The 21,921-nt window shown below is 43.1% G+C and overlaps 1 protein-coding gene across 1 annotated transcript in view; it reads left to right on the top strand.

The window, feature by feature from the left end:
• PRTG (protogenin) overlaps positions 1–21,921 on the top strand; it is a 179,280-nt gene that overhangs the window by 6,420 nt on the left and 150,939 nt on the right. The gene's annotated exons all lie outside the window — the stretch shown is intronic.

Raw genomic sequence — 21,921 nt, 5'->3', positions numbered from 1 at the left:
TTGTAAGTACTTTAAAATACAAAGAGCAAAACTTTAGGCCTCTGCTGTTTTTTTTTATATCACATGTATTGTTTAAAGCATAAGACTAGATAGATCCTACTTGGGAGCTGAAAAAAAAATCGTCTTTGCAAAGATAATTCAAAAAATCAAATAAAGGTGAAACCTAGCCTACACAATTTACGGTATTAGGGCCCGGACCCCCCCAGCATGCTCCCCGCCCGCCAAGACAGTTGGTACAACCCACCATCAAAATCCCATATCAGAGAAAGGGTGGGTGTAAAACGGCCATGTTAAATTATCAACATTTATAAACATGAATAAACAATACATATTAAAATTGAAAATTCAATAACACATTTTTAATATTGACATTCAAAGTTCTCAGTTATACTAGTTACTTTTCCCCCAGCACTAAGGGGCCCTCTGGCTCGTATCTCCAAATCGGAGCACCCCACGCAAGGCGCAACCCACCTGCGTCCTTGAGTGATGGGCCCCTGCCCTCTGGTCCTTGTCCGCCATATCCCGGGCCCACCCCTCGACCACCAGGCTGCCCAGGATCCTAGGAGGCTCGTAACCTGGCGCCCTTGCCTCCCCAGCCGGTGGCCACATTCTCCCTGCGGAGAGCTTACCGTCTCTCCCCTCAGTGCTGGCCTAGGGAGTACGCAGGAAGGACTCCTGTTCACTCTTAAGTCCATGTCAATGTTCTAAGGCCTCTTTACCGCAAAACGCCTCCCTTAAACTACTGATCTAAGGAACGGGTGGGTGGGAGTTAAAACTAAATGGGCGCAGTGTAGGGTCCGCCCGTCCGGCTCAGGAGAGGAAAGAGACCGGAACCACAACTCCCAGAACCTAAATAGGCCAGAGTATCCGCTCTCTCCAGGACCGGACGTGCGTCACCCGTGACCCGGAAATGAATCCAGGCCGGCCGCCCACGGGGCGAGCCGGCCGCCTACTTTACCCTGGGCGTGGCGAGGAGCCGGGAGGCCAGGCCTAAGTGCGCGTTCCTTGAGCCTCGCGCTTAGCATAGGGCCCGGACCCCCCAGCATGCTCCCCGCCCGCCAAGACAGTTGGTATAACCCACCATCAAAATCACATATCAGAGAAAGGGTGGGTGTAAAACGGCCATGTTTAATTATCAACATTCATAAACATGACTAAACAATACATATTAAAATTGAAAATTCAATAACACATTTTTAATATTGACATTCAAAGTTCTCAGTTATACTAGTTACTTTTCCCCCAGCACTAAGGGGCCCTCTGGCTCGCATCTCCAAATCAGAGCACCCCACGCAAGGCGCAACCTCCCAGTGCCCTTCTTTTTCTGCTTTCACTCACTTTGATCCCACGGGAAAAGGGAGGAGCATAGAGAACCATTTTCTCTCTGTGAAGGGTGACAACATCATCCGAGACCAGGACATCCTATTTTATTTTGCCTGTAGTAGCTCATATTAGATCCTGGAGCATCTCCTGGTCTTTGAACCGGACAAGCACACCACATTCTACCAAATATAATAGGCTAGAGAATGGCCTTCAGAGCCAAAGCTCAATACAAGTCTTGAGCTATAAATGCAATTACAATTACATTTTGTAGCCCTCACACTGAGCTAGAAATATTTTTTAAAGTGAATCTTGAACTTCAAATTGTCCCCAAGAAGGTGAACGGGTCTGAGGTTCAGTTTGTAGTAGAACCATATGTTCTGCAGTTTGATGCCATTGCAGTTTTTGCCATCATAAGTCAAGCCCGATACACAGTTACATTTCCCAAGAGCTGTCAAGAACGCAGTGTAACTAATATAAAAAATACTTGCTTCCAGGCCGGACTGTTTCCGTTGTTCTATCTGGTTAGGGTGTCTGGCACTGTTTTTCTTCGAGATATGGTTGCTTTCTTTTGGGCTGCATTGTACTTGTGTTAAACATATCAATGTTGTGAAACTGTGTTGTGGGTGTCTGTGTTAGGTCTTCCTACTTTGATTGTCCATGGATTATTTGAGCATCTCATTCATGTTAGTGGGTAAATGGAATATCTAATAAGGGAAACCCAGACATGCACAACTAGAAATGAGAAGTGAATTGTACCTACCTGTGTCCTATTAATCTTTGGGCTTGTTTGGGCCATGCTGGTTACAGAAACATACGGGAAGGAGCAGCACTGTGATTAAGTAAGAGCCCGGAAACTGGGACTCGAGTGTGCTGGGTCTCTCAACCTCAATCCACTGGGCACTTCTAAGAGGCCTAAATAGATCCTGCAGTGGCTGCAGGACGCTGCGTGATGAAGTCACAGCGCGGACCCGCAGAGCTCTGCTCCCTCGCGAGGGAGTGGCTGCACCCATTGGGTAATGCTTCTCCCTTCCTATGAGAAGTAGGGCTTAGCAAACAGCACATTGGTCTCTAGGGTCTTTCTAGAGCCACTTAGGTGAGAAATACCTGCTTGTTTCTGAGGAGGGCCGGTACTCTCCAATTCAAAAGTATAGCATTTCTCTTGAGACGTGCCGGTCCTTTTCCTCTCAAAATAAAAAAACGCCAGTACTCCATACCAGAAAGTACTACCCCATTTAAAGTACTGGATGATTCAGTCAGGTGGTCCGGAGTTTTGGATTCTACAGGAAAATGCCTAACTTTGATTAGCAGATCTTTATATTCTAATAGTTTCTACATTTTCTTCCAAAAATAAATATATATAATAAATGCATAAATTAGCTTTACATACAGCAACACTTGAAAGTCTGAGTCTCTTAACTAGTTATCCATACTTGTACATTTAGGATTATATAAATACAAAACTATCTGTCTATTGTTTTCCATATACATGTATTCCCTTCTATGAAGTTATGTATCTATATATTTATTATTTACTCCCATTATAAGAGGGGAAAACCCTTCAACTTTCTCCAGTTCCCTACTCATCCACCTTATTGTATATCTGTGATCTCTCTAATAACCCTATTAGACTCTTCCCTCCTCGAACTTATCTAAAACCTAATTTTACTCCTATGATCTCCTTATTAATCCTCTATAGATTATTTCCCTACCCCTCCTTTGATTCATCCTAAACCTCATTTTACAACTATGATCTCCCAAGTAACACTTTCTAGATTCTTCCTTCCTCTATCCCCCTTTATCCTATTCCATCAACCAACAAACTAACATGTCCACCGCTCAAAATAATGACTTATTTTTCTTATACTAATCCACTTTGTGTTCAGAAGTAGTATGCTACTTTCCAAAAATCACTTCTTCGCCTTGCATGGCGTAGTAAGCATATAAATATAATTACAGTGCAGTCCTCTCCAAATAATGCTCAAGGAATATTATAAAGTAAATCAAAAGACAAGAATTGTACTGTAAACACAGGGTAAAGATGGAAACATAGGTCTTTGGGGGTGGGTGGTGTGTATCTGCCGCCACATTGTCCTTTACACTTATGTGCTGCCAATGTTGAACCATCTAAGCTCAGCAGTCAGGCTTTCAACAAACATTGCTTTAAGAGGCGCTTCTCATGCAGGTTAAGGTATACTTTGAGCCCAGAATAGGCCACACTGAAGTAGTCCTTTCCTGATTCACACTGTGGATGTTTAGTTGTCTCACTTTCTCAGCTCTATCCATGCACAGAAGAGGTCCCCTATAGTTCCTAGGTGGATTAGGTTTCAGTGTAGTAGAAACTTTAATCACGTCTTTCAGACGAAAGCGTCTATTGATGACTATCTCCAGTGGCAGGATTTTTGCAGCAGTTGTGTGACGGAACCACGCATGCCGGTTCAACGCGTTCATAACCACGCAAGTCTTCAAGAATATGCCTTTTACCAGGCATGTTTTTACAACAAAATATGCATTTTTTAAGGCATGTATGGCAAAGACATATGCATGGTTAAAACTTACCTATATACCTCAACCTCTGGCCCAATACCTAAAATGCCCCCAGGGCAAAAATCTACTTTGAAACCAGCCCCCAACCTCTGCCTCGACCCCCCCCCCCCAACCCCGGCCCTGAGCCCTAAAACATCCCCTGTGCAAAAATCTACCACAAGCCCTAAAATGCATCCTGGGCAAAGATCTACCCTGGCACCGGCCCCCAAGGCCAAAAAGCGAACCTGATCCCAATCCCCCGTGCTGAACCCTAAAATGACCCCATCGCCAAAAAACTACCCCTCCAGCCCCTCCCTAAGACCTGAAATTACCCCACTCCCTCCTGTTTCCCTTTCCCCGCCCCCTCCCCCAGCCCTAACAACGTCACCGACTACCCCCCACATCTCCAATACCTCATTGACCTCACTGTGTCCGCTGGCAATCCTTCCTCTTCCTGCGCCCGCCCATTCCGATCATCTAGACAACGCATATCGCTTACCACACATATACGTGGTTCAGGCATATGCGTGGTTTAGGCAAGCGTGGTTGTGCTTGCGTGGTTTGATCACGTGTGGCTGAGGCGGTTTGTTCCGATCGTTTCCCTTTTGCAGCTAGTCTATTGGTGAAGAAATCATTGGTTGAACTTTTTAAAAAATCCAGCTGCTGAGATTTCACGTTTTTCTATACAAGATATGAGTAAATATCCACGCCCTGCATTTAAAAAAAAAAATTGCAGTTTAGTATTTGCAGTTCTGCTTATAAGTGTATGACAGCACAACCCAGAAACAAAATGACTGGGACACTGTAATAAGTCCATGTAGTCGAGGTGTCGTATAAAAGATGAATGCTTTATTGATACAGTTCTTAGTTGCAGGTAAGTATCAAGCATAGAGAAGTACATAACCAAATGTAGAATAGGTCTACAGATTAGAGCGAGCCACAGGCACAGAGCCCCACCAGGAGCAGCCTCCTTGCTGCTCAGCCCATCCTCTCAACTGATACTCCACACAGAGGCATTCCAGCTTACGACTTATAAATGTCGAGGGCGACTTGGAGACTCTGCAACTAGGAACATTGTGCCATGAAGTAGAAGTACGTTTGAATCATACAGATTGGCTCCAAGTCCTATTCCTTGGGCATACCCAGGGCTTTAATGGGCCGGATCTCATCGGTGCTGAGCACCGGCAGTTTTTTAAGGGGGCCTCGAAACGGGTCTCTATCGGGCTCTGTGTTGTGCGCTGGCACAGGCGGTCCGTTTGTCTCCGGACTGCAGTGACAGCGGGCACATCGATGTGCACTGCTCACTTCTCACTAGTGGAAAAGTCATGGCATGACATCAAGCCAGGTGAGCGTTGTAGGGGAAGGGAAATCCTTTAACAAATGTCATTTTCTCGTTCTTTTTGAAACTCGGGAGCAGCAACATTGTCCTTGTGTCACCAGGGCTTTGAGTGGAAGCTTTTTCAGTATTCTAAACAAGCCATTGTTGCTGCTAATATCTTATGCAACTAACAACCATTGACAAAGTCAATAGTCCTGACTTGTTGTAGGTATGATGTTACTTTTTGTATATTGTATATCTGGATCCAATTACAGAAACAGCAAGTCGCGTGGCACACTATGCTAAGTAAACACACATTTTTAGCTTACTTGTTTTAGGCCACGCCCTTAATTACATTAGCCACGCCCCTTTGAGAGACACCGCCCCTCCTGTTTTCCTCCCACTTAAAGCCCTGGGCATACCATATAGTTTTAAAGAAAGTTTTCATATCAGCACCCTTAAAATTCTTACCAGAAGGTCATCATACTGTAGATACTGGGAAGCCGTGGGTACAGCTGGGCTCTGGAGCGGGGGGGAGGGGCATATGCTGAAGACAGTAGGCTTAGAAATGAGCTCGACTAATATTGACATGTCTTTGGAGCAGTGGTTCGTTTTGTCGTTTCCGAAATTGAAGAGGAGACATTTTTTTCAGGAATTAATTAAAATAGAGGGGGAAGGGAGTTCAGGGCACACATCTGTGATGGGGCTAATATATTCAGTGGCGCTCGGTGTGCCTGTTTCCAGGAGGCAAACATAAAATGTCAAATCCCCTGGCTTTAACTGGCACACACACACGGCTAATAACGCCTTCAAAGCATGTTTTTGTTGCATCACTTTGTAGCCGGAGTCAATGGAAGTAGCTTCTTTATTGGCCTAATTATTTAGTTTGAAAGTATTCGATGTAAATTGTTGTGAACCCAAAATGACTTTGTCTCGCGGCTCAGAGGAAGGCAGTAGCTATACATACTAAACAGCGGAAGAATAAGCATTAAATGGCCATTCTTTCCTCCCACAGACGCACAAAGCTCCCCCGGTCGGCGCTAGCAGCAGGGTGCGAGGATGTGCTTTTTATGCGGCCTGCGCGGAGCTCTGGGCCCGAGATTAGCGCTCGCCTCAGAAGTGTAACGCGCCGCGCGCTGCTGGTGCAAGCCACGCACTTTCATGTGCGCCACAGTTCGGGGCCTGGACACACAGGGAGATAAGGCCTCGCTTTCTAAAGTTAGGAACTGGGCGCCCAGGGTTACCCTCCAGGCAAGAATTCCTTTATTCGTGTGTAAATGAAGAATCCGCCGGGGTCAAAGGTCAGAAACTGGCCGGGGTGAGGTTTACCCTCGTGATAAAGAGCAGGCGACCTTCCCCCATTCATTGACCGAGCCTTTCAGGGGCTCCTCTGCTGGGTTAGCGATTGTTTCTCCGGAATGCGAGGTTCGCATGTGCCCAGCCAGGCCCTTTCTGCCGTGTCGCTATGGGGCCTTATCTCCTGTGTATCTCCGAGCAGGCCTTGAGGGACAGGGCTCCCTCCAGGGGCCCCCAGGCCTGCTGCTCGGCAATGCAACAAAAGCATTTTGGACGGTCGTAGTCTTTTTTTTTTTTTATGAAACTTCTACAAATCTCTCTGTTCCGGAGGGAGATTGCCACTTATTTTTTATTTAACCTTGGATTAAACGTTTGAGATGTTAAGATTGTTTCAGTCTCACAGTGCCGGGCGGAACCCAACCAAAATGCCCCCCCCCCCCTTTTTTTTTTTTTACTTTAAAAGCTCCTTCTTGGGTGTTCCCAAAAGCCAGTACGTAAGGTTAAGTGGGCAGGTTTAAAACAGCCTGGCTCTAGAAGTGGATTGTTTCAGTTCGAAAGTGATAAGGGATTTTTGTTCTCCAGGTTTATCTCTTACTGTGGGAGGAGGGAGTTGGTAGTGGAAAGGGCGATACTGTCTATGCGAAACTGTTGTCTGGCTCCATGTGGGGTTACAATGCTGATAAGTGACGATCTAAAAGTTTTTTCCCCCCAAAGTGTAATACTCAGCCGAGTCCCTGCTCGGGGGTGATGTGAAGAGGATACTAGCAACTGGAGTTAGAGGATGTCTTGTTTATCTTTATTCCCACATTAAAAGGCTATATATTGGCTTCCTTATTGTATAAGCAAAGTAGTTGTTAGTGTTAATGGATGCAGATGTGTCAGTCCAGGAAAATGTGGCATTCTTGATTGTGTCTTTGTGATTTGGAGGAACATGCATTCGAGAATGTATGCCTAGACACACTTATTTGCCCTAGTACACCATTATCAAGCGGGTGTAGTGTTGTAGTGTGGATCCCTTGCTGGGATAATCTAAGGAGAAATCAGTAGGGATTCGCCAGCAGAGTTGAGAATTATAGGGTACAGGAGATAGGAACAGGTTCAGGTTAATCGGTGTAGGAACAGACCTGGTAGGTAACAAATACACTTTTGTATGTATTAAAACGGAGGGCAATTAAAAGTTTCTCATAATGGGCATCTTCGTGGACCTGGGGTTTATATAATGCCATACAATACTAAAGATATCACATTTAAAGTTTGATAGGATATTAGCAATAATATTGCCAATTTATGTGAAACATACCACACACTGAACTGGCCATTGCCACGTAATTGGAGGTTTTTATAACGTAACTCGATGTTCTCTCTCTCCTTTTTTTCAAAAACTTTTTGTGAAGGATGAAGGTGGAATATGCCATACTGAGCATTTGATCATGTGATCTTTTGGTTGCACGCTGTGCTCTCCATGTGTCACAGAATCACTCAAAATATTAAATACATTACCAGGTGTAGAAATGTAATTTAAATTGAGTGATAAAAACACCTATATAGTGCTGCAGGCACCAGCTGTCGCAGACTAGGCCTCTATACTGCAAGCAGGACATTGACTTCAGTTAGAGAAGCCTGTCTCAGAACCTGCGTGGTGGGGGTCTTTGGTGTACCTGAATAAGCAAATCACTTAAGCTCATTCATTTTTAATTAATAGCAGAAACATTACGATAGAAAATTACCTGTTACTGTAAAAATTAAAGGGTTCCTAAATATGGCAAATTGTTTCTATTGCTTGAGAGGCCTTTGTTTTTGAAGATGTGAGCAGGGGACCCGTGTGGCTTGTGTCTGTTTCTGACGTATATGGCCCGAATTGGTGTGTACCTGTAAGTCCCGTACCCCTGTGAGATATAAGTGAGTTGTATCAGTGTAAAACCTGTGTCGCTCGAATCTGTGCTGGGTGTGTGTGGCCCATCTTGGCGTTGGATCTGTGTGGCTTGTTTCGATATTGGGTCTCTGAGTTTGGAGCTTGCGTGCTCTGTATCAGTGTAGGGCCGGTCGGTTGGGCCTGTTATTCTTGTATCGGTTTTGGTCCTATGCTGTTGTGATTGTCTTATGGCCTGTCTGGCCTATATATTTGGGGGACCGTGTGGCCTGTATTGGTTGGGGGTGTCTATGTGGCCCATATGTTTGCTGTTGAGGTCAGTGTGATCTTCATTATAGGTGGGAACGGTAATGTTGGTTGGACCAATGTGGCCTGAATCAGTATGTGAACAGTGTTCCCTGTGTCAGACAGTGAGACCAATGTGACTGAAATCTGTGAGAGGACCAGTGTGCAATCAGTTGGATACCAGAAATGCCTATGCTGCTGAGTAAAACAGTATGGTCAAATTGCGTCAGGTTTGTTTGCCTGGTATTGTTGCTTGACCCGCTTGGTGGCAAATCATGTGGTGCTAGCATGGATGGTATTTGTGCTAGTTCTAGCATGGCTGGGATTATTGTGGCTGTTTTTAGCATAGCTAGTGTAGCAGGCAACCAGACTGGCTTGTGCCAGTTGAAAGAACAGTGGGGCCTTTGTCAGTTGAGGAGGACCTGCAGGAGTCTTTCAGGTGGGGGCACTGGTATGAACTGTATTGATTGAGGAGACCAATGTGGTCTATTAGTGTGTGAGAGAGTGGACCACTGTCGCTGTTAATAGTGGGGACCAATGTAACTTGTGTCAGTTGAGGACTAGCATTTCTGAACAGTACCAGTATATCTTGGATTTATAGTGCAGACTAGTGTATTGTTTATTAATTAACTGTGATATCAAGTTGGCTTGTATTTGTGTGGGAGGGTGCTGTGTGTGGGCTATAAAAATGGTAGGACCAGTGTGGCCTGTGTTACTATATTGTTTTAGGGTGAAAAGGCATGAATATCAGTTTCATGCATTGTGAAAGTGGATTCTCACATGGGCCATAGAAAGGTCGTCAGCATTGCCATCATGCCCACAGCAACGCAGAGTTTCTTTACAGTGGAGGTACAGAGGGAGTTGGGTAGAAAGAGGGAGGTATGGGTGATATAGCTCTTTCATGTGGAAAGAAAGCCATAACCCCCTTTTCCTTTGCACTCACTGCTAAGATTAACAAACTTCACCAAGTAGATGCTCTGAAGATAAAGGCATCATAAATCCGCTTGTGTTCAGTTTTGTACACACAGTGGGTTTTGGTGGCATCTGTGTGTAGAAGAATAAATCCTACATGAAGCTGCTACTTATTGCACAAGTGACACTATGATTAAGAAAAACATAAATGTTTGTAAGTGTTGTGTGCCAGACCCATTAAGAGTGAGCTAAGCTACACCAACAAGCTTGATTGAGCTAAAGGAAGAGAATGCATATGGTTTTGACCTCACTCCGTTTGAAGCACCAGTAAGATTCAACTAACTTTTAAAAACATTCATTATTAGTTTTAGTACACTGAGAAGATATGTATATTTAAATATAGCAACATAAGGAATCACATACAACCCAGAAATACCTCCAGTACCATTTCTGTCTCTGAACCCTCTAGTCCCGTTCAGAACTGCAACAATCATGTACATGTATGCACACTTGTGAGTCATGAATGCAATGATATTCCTTTGTTACACTGTATCCGTCAGACTTTATATCAAGACGGTTTCACATCCAACAGATATATACCACAGAATTAATTACATTATCTTCAACTGTGTAGAAGGGAGCAACATTCCTGCCCATCATCTGAGCTTTCAAAATAATATTTTTAACCATTGTATACATATACAAATTCCTACATAAGGCTTCTAAAATCAGCATTCACTGAGACTCCCAATATGCTCCAAAAAAAGATTATGTTAATATTTAATTTATACTTTTATCAAACATTGTGCCTAGTCTTCTTTCTGGCTGGTCGATACTGTATTTCCTTTACACTGCCGGGACATCAAAAGCATGTACAACTCCATAACATAATCTTGCAGTCTTGTACTATCTGACCCCTTGTTGTGTGGAAATTATATGACCTCTGATCTTAAGGCGAAATGTCTCCCACAGTTCTTGTTGGGTTCATCTTTCATCTCTACTCTGTTATGTCAGTTTATTTCCAGCAGTTGAAACCTTATTGGTCTGCTTTAATACCCATTTCCCTTATCTTTTCTTTGTAAGGAACCAAAATGACGAAATTACAAAGAATTTACTTAAAAGTTGTTTGGCGTCTGTTATGTGGGACCATGTTTGTTATGCGATTTATCAATGCAATTCTTGATGCTCTCTGCCGTTTTGCTCACTTCATTAGTCCCCTTTGTTGTAAAACTACTCTGTTTTGTTGCATTGCAGAAAATAAGGAAATATAGTTATCCGGTAGGTGGGAATGAGCCCTGTAAAGATCTTTGCCAGGCTGAAGTGCTTGCATTGATGTATACCATGGTGCAAACACTGTTGAATATCTATACTTGAACCTATTCCCTTAAGATTCTCCACTATATTTCCAAGCACCACAAAACAATGTGCATACTGCCACCCCCTGAGCCACTGTAGCATACAAGCTGCAATATATAGTCCAGGCGACAAAAAGCTTTCACTGATCCACTAAGCAGATTCATCATTTCATTGCTGATGTATGGGTCCTATTTAAATGATACTTCAGTTTTACTCTGTAGGCTAACGGCTAGAATATGTTTTTGCTGGAAAAGCTAGACTACTCCAAGATTGTTTCCATTGTTTATTTGGTCTTGGCCCAGATCAAACTCTGAGTAGGTCTTTCCTCTTTCCAAAGTTCCTAGGATATATTGAAAATGTGTGTCTCCATTCCCTTCTACTTTACCCCCACCACCCCAATGAGGCCCACAATACAGCCTGCTCTCTACCATGGTGAGAAATAACTCCATAGTGTGTCACCCTACCTGCAAAGCACCTTGAGATCCACAAAACTACCTCAGCCCCTCCAAATGGTTCTGTCCCACCTTGTTGATTTCATTGCAGGAAGCATCGACTTACCCAGGACCATTAAATAGTCTACTCCCAAGGGCCTTACTGGCAGCACACAAAAACAGGACAACACCTACCAAAATAATCTTCAAGGCTGCATCACGCAAAGCTCTGTGTTATGGCCACGGTCTGCCTAACAACCTCTTGAAGATATCTAATCACATCAATAGACAGCAATGGGGGCATCAACACAAAAAATGTGCAAAAAGGCAAGATTTAAAATTGATGTATGTTTTTGGTACAGGGAACCAGTGGTTTTGAGGCGTTAGCTGGCTACCTACCATCTTGGTGGCGCTTCGCCATATTTGTTATTAACGATTTCTGTCCAATGCCACCACCAGGAGTCAAGCACGAGTGCACACAAACACACTGCAGAGGTGTGTATGAACAGACACTTTACCCAATAACAAAAATTAAGGAGTACTTCCATTGAAAATATCTAATAACACTATCACATATTGTTTTACAAAGTCATTTTATTTGAATTTTAGTATCTCTTCAAATATTATTTTCTAAAATCAAACTTTTAAAAAGGATTCACACTCAACACAAGTCTATGAGATGCCATGTTATTAGTTCCAAAAATAGTCCCCCAAAAAGTCATATCCATGATTGCCCAGGTTTTTATTCCCATCATTGGAGTCCAAATTGACTCCTTTATTCTTTTTTGTTGTTTGATAGAGTGAGCCAAACTATTCTTCCTGAGTCGTAATTTGATAACCCATCCATCAACAAAGCTTTACGATTCATAAACAATTTCAAAATCATCATCAGCTTTTCCAACTCGGGACCCAAAGAGCCACACAATTATCAGTAAGAGTCATGGAACCCGAAGTCAAATATCTGCCAAGCAGCCAACGTGTTTCACAGCGTGCTGCTGCTTCTCCAGGGCTCACGTATCATCCCCTCAATTCATGATCTCCTTCTGGATATACATATCTATCCCATATTATTTATGAACTCCTCTCCTTCAATCACAAAAGTTATGTTTACTCTACCTCATGTCGCACAGTCGTTTCCTCAAACAATACAGCAAGACCATACAATTATAGTTCCAAAGTGCAGGTGTGTGTCAGACACAGTTCAGCAAAGCAAAATACGGTACTTGGCAGAAAGGTTTGTAAATGCACGTCTTCACAGTTCTAACCAAAATAGCTGTAGGTAACATGACCATTAAAAATACAGTGGACAGATAAAAGCCAATGATCTTTTGTGGTTTTTTTCCGCGTTGTGTTACTTTGTAGTATAGAGCTAAGATGAAGCTCCCAGCGTTGTCTCAAAAGAGCAGCCTTTTTTTTTTCATGTCACACAAACGCTTGCATTTTTTGCAGGTACCAAAGAGGCGCATTATTTTAAGATGTTACTGTTAGTTGTGGGGTTATTGAACCATCCGGGTGACCTGCCAAGGGTCCACCACCCTCTATTGCAGGCACTTTATGGCAGAGCCCAGCACTAAAGCAGAGGGTGCCTCGCCCCCAGCCATTGTCCCTTTTCTGCACGGCTTAGCCCAGGGATTGTTAACGGGGCATTCACCGTGCCCTCTTTTGTCCGCCTCCTCTGATTATCCAAAGAAAGGGATTTCACTTGTTTGCCGGAGATTTGCTGTCACGTCTTCACAAGTTTAACAGCTGGGCTATTGATGGAGATCAGGACAATCTAAAATCGGGACAAAAGAGTAGCTGCAGAAACCTAAATTCTTTTTTCACAAATACCTCCCTTGAAACTAAATGTCTTTTTTTAAGGTTAGTGTTAGCGAAGCTCTAGTGAATACTAGGTGACTTTGTAACTTCTGTATTTCTGCTTCCTGCAACGCAGAGGTAGTTCCAGTCACAGGCAATTTAGGAATTTCCCAAATTTCTATTGAGGCCACCGCTTACCTAGGCGGAATGTGGCCTCCCAGGAGGACCCCCACACTTGCCATCAACTTTATTTGACCTTTTCCGCTCTGCCGTCTTTAAAATTATAAACCAGAACTGTAGGAAGCTTGCACAAAATCCTAGAAGCCAATTATGAAATATTCTAATATATCTTAGCATGAGACATATTGACTGAGTCACTGATATGTTGTACTTTTACGAGGATTGTGTTAAATGATTCTGCGTATTTTCTATTGTGATGCTAATTTAATAGTAAACTCTTTGCCGCCTTCCTTGCTTATAAAGTTTTCTGGGGTCAGATTTCTTGAGCATTGTCGACACGTGAGAGTGGGGCCCTTGGTTATGTTGTTTTGGGTGTTCCCGAAATGCGCATTTGAAACTCCCTGGGGGAGTTTTTCTGCTGGTTTACTTGTGATCCTGAAAGCTCGCCGCATCTGGAATGCAGATCGGTTGTCTCTGCCCTCTATAGTCGTGGGTTTGATTTGTTCCCATTCACGGCTTAAACTGTTTATTGCTCGCGCGCGGGTTAGAGGTCCACGTCTGTGTTTGTGAACGGACAACATGTACGTGAATTTGAATATATATTAAAATTTCTAAGTGGCATTGGTTGTTGTATACTTGTTTGAAATAATGGAACACGCCTGATCGCAAATGTGCTGGCTTGTGGACTTTTTAAAAAATAATCGCCAGCATGAAATGGACGGGAACACCATTCATGAATCTGTTTTTGTAATGATTTGCGTGTACTGCGTGCTAAAGTGCGTAGTAGGTGTATTCAGCGTGGAACAGGGGTTAACTAATGGTCAGTATACAGCTTTCTCACTGAGAGACCCCGATCCCTTCCATCTGCCTTCCGCTTTGTACTTCTTTCTGACCCAGCGCGTGATCGTTGGTTATTTTATTCCCATGCGAGTAATTCTCGTAAAGTGCACAGTTTAGAATTGCATCAGGTTGGCATAAAGAAGAGCTATATGAAATAACCATGTGCGGTACACTGACCACATGGGGAACTTTGGAGACCGTTTCCTGGTAGTTGTCGTCTTGGTGAAAAAGGCCCGAGGGTTCAACCTTCCAAGCTCCCATTAACAGCCAGGAAGCGCCTGACCCCGAGGTCATTGTTCTATTTCTTTTTTTTTTTTAATGTTTTTCTTACAGCTTCTTGCTCTGTTGCCAGGGTAACTGTTTTCTTATCAGATAACGTTCTGCTTTCTGTGCCTTTGTCCAATCAACATGCCCCACTCACTGGCTTTACCGTACTCAGGCCACGCCTCGAGCTTATAATCAAGGCTATGTGAGCCTGAAAACACCAAACTCTGTCCCCTGTTAAGAAAGTTGAAGGTGGTCTGTGATCTGCTGCAGTGATTAGTGGACTCAGACCTTGTCGGGCCATGTTGGGTCATGTGAGTTGGGCGAATGGGAGGCACCCCAGCACTGTTTCCTCATTCGCTTTCAAAGCCCATATTTCTCTAACATTTTTATACTCGTTTAGAGGCAGGTAATTAAAAGCACAGGAGTTTGAGACATTACAAGTTCCAAGGTTTAAAAGTTGTAGTCGCAAATGTACACAATCCATATTTTTAAACTGATTTTATTTGTAGTTCATGTATTTTCAGCCAAATTGTTGATATCACGCAGCTGTGCAACACCCAAATAAAAATGTCAACCTATTTAGATATGTATATTTGTGATAAGAGTCGAGGAATCCTTCAGGCTCCGCCCACAGTTACTATCTCCTCATTCGCTATTGCTGCTGGGCGATGACCTCTGCAGAAACTGGGCGTTCTTGAACCAGTACATCCCCTGAAAGGGGGTGAGGAGCTGGTCACAGATTGGTAAAATTCTCACAACTGCTACTACAGTGCAGGGGTACTTTGTGCAGAGTGCTGTGCTAGTTCAGCCTAAAAAAGTCTAAACCGCCCTTGTGCTTCGTATTGGGCGAGTCAAGTGATCCATACTAAGCTGGCATGATGTATAGGGAAGGTTCTACATACCAGAAACTTCTGTCATGTGTATGAGAAAGAGGTCTCTGGCATTTTTATTCTAGTACATTGTACAATTTCGGTTTACGGTTCTTGGTTGGTCCCCTGGCACATTATACCAAAGCATACGTTTTCGTACAAGTATCCTGCGGGAAAGAGACTCTGTGCCATTGGTTTTATTATTGCTTCAAGGACCACTTGAACAACACAATGTCATTGCCCAACTCCTTCCTGTGGTTATGATCATAGCCAATTGTATCTCAAAGTAAGTGAGCGCTACGTAGCGGCAGAGGTGTTACCTCCTTGCCTTTTTACAGCGCCTCACATTTGGTTATGGAGGACTTGGTGTGCCACTTGCTGTTACCATGCGTACCGTCTGCTATGGCCGTGCAAGCAGAGCACAAGCCCTCGGGTCAGGGCTGAAATTATAGGCGCCCCTTCTAAATAGAGCTCATTGGCGTTATGAAGCTCTTGACTGAAGGTTATCAGTTTCAATATTAAACTCATGTGACAGCCAGGAAATCGATGTTCACCCAAAAAATAGCTTGGAACTTTTTCTTCGACTTCACTTACGGCTTACAGAATGTTCACAGTGCATAGGTAAAAGTTCCTCCTCCAGCCATGTAAGAGAAGGAGGGACAAAACAACTCCATGTTTGTACCCAACTAAACTTAAATTAAGTGTAAATGGAAACATGTGCCATGAGTTAAATCTATAGGCGACTGAGGGGTTCGCTGTTCCAGGCAGCCAAGGGTTAAGTGAGTAACCTTTGGTAAATCTGTAGCAGTGATGGTGACTGCAGGTTTCATTTTAGCAATAGCATTTGGGTATTGTAGTGTCAGTCCCATAGAGAATTGGGCACTTAGTGCACGCAGTGCTTATGGCCTATTCAGTGTTCCACCACCTAGAGATCCCAAGAAAATAGATATACATTGCTTATGTTGAAGGGTTTTATGGAACTTTGGTACATTGCTGAGAATTCCTCAGTTAACCTGTGGATTCTCTTGATATCTGCACAAAAAACAGACATAGAGGTTCCCAGTGGGTCTCAAGCTGCAAACATACAAATGTAATATTTTCACAGCTTAGGTTGATTTAATTGCAGAGGGCAATTGATCTGTTTACTATGTATATGATCGCATTCACAGCATGCACAGGCAGGAAAGGTTTTGATGTCAAAATAACATACTTTTTCCTGGTGTTTTTGTGTGTGTATTGTTGAATGTTCTGTTTCGCCTTGCACCCATCTCTGATTTGCAGCCCACCAAATGGATGATGTAAATACACACATTTAAGACTCCAATTGATTGGTTGTTGTGATTGTATGACTGGCTGAAGATTAAATAATCTGGTGTCTGAAAGAGTGATCATCCATGTGTCTCCAGTTGGTGAGGCCTAGGCTGTCTTCTGGAGGGGTTGTAGTATGGTCGGTTGTGGGACAAAAACTCAACCACAGAAAAAGTATCTACAAAAAGTGACATAAAACTGGGATTATATCTAGGGAGCATGGGGTAATTTTGAAAGAGAATTCAGGTTGAGAAGAATTGATGTCTAAATCTACTGAAATCAGCAAAGTTAAAATCCTAATTGTTGAAGAAATAAACATTTTGACCTTGGTGATTTTGAGTGTGACTATGACATTACTGATAAAGTGGACATGCTGACTTTTTGGGATGATGGGAATAATATTGGTAAAAAAAAAGGCAGGCTTGCCAAAAGAATCTTAAGTGAGAACACCTTTGGAAGATATCTCTGGTCTGATGTATTTTGGTAGGAGAAAAGGTCAAATCTGTAGATCAGTGAACCGGACACAAGCTAAAGATTTTACAAGGATTGGTTTTGGCAGTTGATGGTGGTACTTGAGGCTGCTGTGGCGTTCTCATTCAGGTTGCTTAAAACACCGCCCCTAACTCCCCTAGGGCACCTTTGGTTGTGGGAAGACTGTGGTCATCCTTGCAAGCACAGTACCTTTCATGTGATACTTTAGCTGTAATGTTGGAGACCTGTTTAATGTTCTCTGCTTAGGCTTCCATGTTACTTGGGCGTGCGTCTGATGTACAGAGTGCCACCAGGCAGCTTTCACAGTACATCCGCTCCAATGTAGTCCTAGCAAGTAGGAAGGCCCCAAGTTGACTATAGGTTGTTAAGGAGGCATATTATATGCCCCTGCTTTCCTTGGTACCCTTCACTCTCCCTATAATGAGGCGTTTCTTAATGGAACTAATTGACAAAGCATGTCTTCCAAGTGAGTAGTTTGTACATTTGTTTTGAATTGGGTGACATGCACAACACCTTTTTTTGGTGTTTTTTTATGAATGAGGGTTTATGTGGTTACAAATAAAGTAAATGGGATAATCCCTGTTACATTAAAGACATTTAATGACCTATTTTGGATCCACAAGCTGCAGGTACGGTTTATAAAGTTTGTGATTTTAGTTGAAGTGTAGACTTTCCTCCGTCCGCAATACTACCATAGTACTTTAAAAGGAGCAGAAACAAGAACTTATAAACCTGAGATTTGTGGCCTAATGCTGGGTAGTAGTCGTTTCACTTTCCTCTGTCCATCCTTTATTTCATTGATCACGAACCTGGAGCAAGCAAAAAATATACATATGTTTTAAATAGAAGTGCTGATGCTTACTTGAGCTTTGGTTTCTTTGTAAGCAAACCTTTAAGGGCTGTTCAGAGGTATAAGTTGCATTCCCTCACAGTGGAACCTACGAGGTACCACACATTTAGCAAAGTATGGGTAGGTATCCTGCAACAATTAATGTAGTTCACTCTGTGGCATGTGTTGTGCTCTTCAAATGCTTGATTGGTGGTCTTTTGCCGTAAATCTGTGCCTCTTTCCCTTCAGTTAGAGGTTTTACTGTGGATAAGTCCTCAATGGCAATTCTGCCTCTAAGGCTTGAGGCACGGCAAAATGAACCCCTCCCTGCTGCCCCTATTGCCCTAAGACTCTCAGCTTGTAGGACACCTTAGTAGAGGCAATGGCAGCCATATTCCGGTAACTCAAGTTGCAAAAAAAACATACAAATTCGATGAGGGTATACCACCTAAGATCACCTAATCTGTGTAGCATTAAAACGAAACAGAGTTTTATTATTTCCATTAAAAAGCTGAATAAAAGCATGCATATGAAATGAGCCAATTGATTTTTGACTCCTTTTCATCCACATTTGCAAGACCTTTATTTAGCCCTACAGCCACAGGTCAAAGGCCAGCACCTTCTCTAGCCACAGAGAAAGAAAGGCCTGAGGACAGTGCATCACTGGCTTTTGTGTACATTTCTACAGCTGACTGAAAGCCACCTAAGATGAATTGCAAATGCTCCATTGTCTCTGTGCATCCAAAAGGCAACTGGCCACATACAAAAAAGATTCATTCTTGAAGCTGCTTTTGCCTCCATCTTAGTCCCCAAAACCATTTTTTCTAAAGTTAGTTGTATTCCATCCTAATAGTTGGGACATTTAAATGACCTAGGTGTTTATTTTAACATGCTGCCTTTGATTACTCTAAGTACTAGCGCAAACAACACTATTTCTTCATCCTCTGCCCTTATTCTGTATTTGGTGTGACCCCCGAAGGGACTCACGTGAAACATTGCTGACAAACGTCTATTGTAGGTGAAAAGCCTTTTACTAAAATAGTTTCGATAAAAAATGTGTTCTTAGTTACATAGCACTATTAGTTGAACGTTTTGTTCTTGAAAACTTCATTTGAAAATCCTATAACCTTGCCTGAGCGACTGGCCAGGGCTTTATATATCCCTACACTATCTGCAGTCCTCGAATAATTAGAGCAAGACGCTTGTCACAGATCCTTGTCATGATACTGTTCACCGTAAGATGATAGATCTAACATAATTACCAGTATACATTAATATTGTTGTCATTTGAATATAGTGTCACTAGATAAATCACTATTACAACTATTGCTGCGTAAAAAGGGTTTTTATCTAACTAAAACTTTCCATCTAGTTTTGTTTTCCAATCAGTATATTTTTCTACTGACAACAGTATTTCGCCATAGGTCTAATGCTACCAGATCATAGCTTCCAGTTTAGAAGCACATACTAGTTGAGTGTTATAGAGGCGACAGTAGGGCATAAACACAGCCCATGCAAACCAAGAGCTGATGAAGGATGTTTCTGACTAAATGAGTAAACTTTGTAACCAGAAGTAAGAAAGCTGCCTATGCTGGGGCAGTCGTAGGCCTTGTTATTTCTGCTGAAGCTGCGATCTTTCTAACTCAAACGAAAATTCTAAGAATTTAATGGAATGCGACTAACCTTATTTGAGTTCCTGGATTATAAACTACTTCTGCAGGGAAAGCGTTAAGCTGGGAAGTTCAGACACTGCCTATGTGTTTTGCATCTGCTAGGAAAATGTATTAGTGAGGGAGAAAGCGAGATTGCAGACGAAGGCGTAAAAATGTTTGAAGCGAAGACGGTACTCACAGGTTCTTGCTTTCTTACAACAACGCTGCTACCATTTTCATAGGTCACAAAACAGCTTGCATATGGATATGTGTGTCTTGCCGTGTGTACACTGGTGGTAGATGCGGCCTGTTGGCCAAGTTTTTGACGGGCGAGCCTGCAGACCCAAGTACTGACGCCTACCTTCCAGCTTACTGTACACATACTGCATATTTCTGTGCCTTAGATCAATTCTCTGCAACAACTGGGAGCACTTATGACCATATTAAAAAGTGTAAATTCACCATGGTTTGTCTCAGAAGCTAAGCGGGACCATAATTTATGCTGTTTTGAAGCTCTTCTTTGAGGCAAGCTTGGGTCAACACAAAGTGCAGAGACAAAAGGGATGACCGCTGACAGCTGAGACAATGATCTGTGCACGGGAGATTTCAGGGAACTTTAAAAACGCAGTGGAGACCTTTAGGGGGGCACATGGGTGACCCCGTGGGCTCTGCGCTGGGCTATTGAAGGGAACCAGGCCTTTGTCCTATGGTGGCCAGTGGTCAGTGAACTCTGGCCAGCCGCCATGCCGCCCCCAGACCAGCAGCTGTTGATGGATTCACGGTGGCTGTCAGGGTGCGCATTCTTCACTCGAGGGCTTGTGGAGAGAGGGGGCAGCTCTATGGAGGGCCTTTCAATTTGAGGAAAGAAAGGGCAGGCATTATATGATTGAGTGGATTATGTGTGGGTCAGAGCCCTCTGTGCGCTGGCAGGGTTTCAGTGTATCGCTGCGTCAAAGGATGGTTGGGTAAGAACTAGGTGCTCTGCGAGTGACCCTTATTTTTGATGGTTCTTGCAGCGCTGCGAACGGAAACTTGCCTACTTAAGACACTTGCTCTACAAATCGATACAGTACCTGGCTTAATATGTGAAAACGATAACCGTCGAAAACAATAATCCTTACCTCACGTCAGAAACTGTTTATATGGACAACATATTTTACCCGAAGTCTGTTATGCGCATTTGTGTTGTGCATTTCTACCATTTTTTATGAATCTGGGTGTTATTAATGATTTTGGGATATTCTTTGACCCGACTCAGTCATCTTTGTCCCTTGTATGTGGTTGTGTGTTGCGCGTTTTGAGATAGTCAAGATTTAAATATATTGATTTGTTGTTTAGTAATGGATTATATTTGATATTGTCCGGCTGCTCTTGTTTTTTATATTCATCTCCCATGGAGTACATATGAGTATTACTCGGGTTGAAGCACACCTTTAAAGTTACTCTGTCTCGCTAATGTGCATGTAATGGGTCTCATTAAAAATGACCGTATTCATCTGATATAAATTCCAACACTGCAGATTTTTAAAGTTATTTCTCAGCAACCAATCAAAACACAGAATGAAAGGCTGTAAGGGAAGAACTAAAAGGCCTCGTATGACACACTAGGCATCTTAAGATCGCCATGTACGCCTGCAGAAGTAGACCCCTCAAGTTTCTTTTATCGCAGCCTTCCAAGGCAGGGGCCACCTTCGGAATCCAAATTGCTGCCACATGCTGCTGACTGCTATCCTTAATTGAGCTACAGGATGTTCACTCATTAAGATATGGGGATTGAATGAGTGTAGTAATATAAATTCTGGTGTCGTGGGTGTAAATTCTGGTGTGGGTGCCATCCAGACTACATTCCACATGCACATCATTAGAACCAGCTCTTATATTGCCGGTTTTATGTTTGAGGGCGGAGTCCCTACTTCAGTGTTTTTAAATTATCCCGCCCCATCAGACGCACTGAAGCATGATGGGAGAGTGAAGCTGATGGACGAATATAAGCTCAGCACATCAGTCAAATTGCAGTGCCCAGAAGCCCTGTGACACTTGTATGCTACATAAGCTAGTGTGATTAAAATACATTCTTACAAGAAGTGTACCATATGTGGGCCTTCCAGACATCCTCTCTTTTGTGCTGATAAGTTCAAAGAGGGTTGCTACAAAAAAGTGTGTTTGAACTGCCTGCAACGATTTTGAACCAGATAGGTCACTTGAGTAGTTCTGCCCAACCCTAGCCCCGAGCGTTGGACACACTTGTGGGAAGTCAAGTGTATGGTGGTGGAGTTCCATTGCCTTTGGCTCTTATTTATCCTCTGCGCATGTGCAGATGCATGCGTGGCAGCCGGTTTCTACCTTCTGAAAGGAGCGAACTGCCCCATCTGT

Source organism: Lissotriton vulgaris, chromosome 2_1, assembly GCF_964263255.1.
Source record: "Lissotriton vulgaris chromosome 2_1, aLisVul1.2, whole genome shotgun sequence".
Taxonomy (NCBI): Eukaryota; Metazoa; Chordata; class Amphibia; order Caudata; family Salamandridae; genus Lissotriton; species Lissotriton vulgaris.
Note: the sequence above shows the minus strand (reverse complement) of the source record. Positions and strands in the feature narration are given on the sequence as shown.